The following is a 1,819-nucleotide window of genomic DNA, read 5'->3' as shown; positions in this document are numbered from 1 at the left end:
GGAACCCTACTAGTTTAAGGAAATAAATGAAAGACCTTCTGGTTTGGATATTTATTTTAATGAGAAGAAAGCCCCCTTGGATGAGAAAGGTGAAGAAAAAAGCAAGTTTACGCTCCCCTGATGTGCTCTATAATCACGTCTGTCTTATCCAGCTCTAATTTTCTTTGATTTTAACTCATCTGTATGACCAGACATCTGTGAATATTTATGCCTTTTTTGGTTATGTGCTATCCCGTTCTGGCTATCCATCAAATCCAGAACAGACTTCCCAGCAATGTTTTGTACCAAATGTAGAGTAGAATGATAACTGATTAGCATTACGTGATAAATGGACATTCTTCAACTGAAACTATAAAGTGCAAAACAGCTGAGACAACATATGAGCAGGAAATATAGTGCACAGTCTGTCTCTTGGTTCCTGTTCACACAGCTAATTTTTTTACTGCTACAATTCAAAACTATATACAGCTCAGGCACTGTATATTCTATCCAAGAAATATAAAAAAGTGGGATAATGCCCTTTTGTCTGCACATATTTGAGGGGAGACATTTTGATGACCTATTACTAGGATGATATGTTCCTTAGTGTCAAATAGAAAAAGGTAATAATCAGAGGTTGTTGATTTCAAATCTGCTAGAATTCCTAAAGGACATAGGTCCCCACAAAGAAATGCTCTAGGGCCAACATTCATGGTATTTTATTCTCTTAACTCAGATGAACTTTTTGATGAATCACTGAAATAGAGAGGTAAGATTTATAAACCGAAAGCCTACAAAGTAAATGAGAAAGTGAGAATGGATGGACTGAGGTGTGAACTCCTGCTCTTTCAAAGAATCTCAGCTACTCACCACCAGCTAATTATTTCTGGGCACTAATGAGCGGACCAGTGTTTCCAAACCTATATTTTTTNAATATATAATGCTCATTTTGTTACTTATGACCAATTTTTCCTCCCTCTAGAAAATTTTCCCTGTTTACACTTCTATGCATAAAATATTTTTCAGTGGTCTTTTGGGAAAAGAAATTTTTAGAGCCCTGTTGGATATTTAAGACCGATTAGTAAAAGCTGTTTACATGGGTAAACAAAAGTGCTGTGCCCTTTAGTTTCTGAGTAGTCTGTTTGGCACATGTGCAGGGATAGTTCCCACGAGAAGACAGTGTCCTCCAGACAAGAAATTTTAAGGAAGCAGTGCTAGATCTATTTTGGCAATTAAGCTCTGAGAGGTTAATGGATTTCTGGTTTTATACACTGCAAACTATTAAGAAGTCCATGGGTTTGAGGGTGAACCTCAGCAAAGAAAGCCAAGCATAGAACTTGTTCATATGGCAACTGTTTAATATGTTCTTTAGCTATGTCAATGAATTTTATTGACTCAGGTGTAAAATATGTACAGTGAAAGATGGCACCATGTGGGGGGATCTTGTTTCCAGAGTATATTATATTTACACCAAGAGCTGAAATCCAGAATATGTTTCAATGTTATGAGTTGGTGAATAATAGTCTGTCTGACTGAGCTACGTTACTTAGTAATATACTAATAGTGAATGTTGTGATTTCATTAAAATAAAGGAAGGAGAGAACATTTTATGATGAGAAAGTTATATCGTTTTCTTCAAGAAAACTAACAAAATCTTGTTACATAGAGTACTTATATTCTATTTCTTTTTGTAGGTGATAAGGGCTGGAAGTGTGTTTCAGTAATGGTTTTAAACTTTGTATGTTGTTTTATACAATTTTTCCTCTATGGCATTTCATAATTTTATAGGTATTAAGAAATATGCTCAATATCAGAGAGATTTTATATTAGAGTTCAGGAT

The sequence above is a fragment of the Hipposideros armiger genome, unplaced genomic scaffold, assembly GCF_001890085.2.
Source record: "Hipposideros armiger isolate ML-2016 unplaced genomic scaffold, ASM189008v1 scaffold_325, whole genome shotgun sequence".
Taxonomy (NCBI): Eukaryota; Metazoa; Chordata; class Mammalia; order Chiroptera; family Hipposideridae; genus Hipposideros; species Hipposideros armiger.
Note: the sequence above shows the minus strand (reverse complement) of the source record.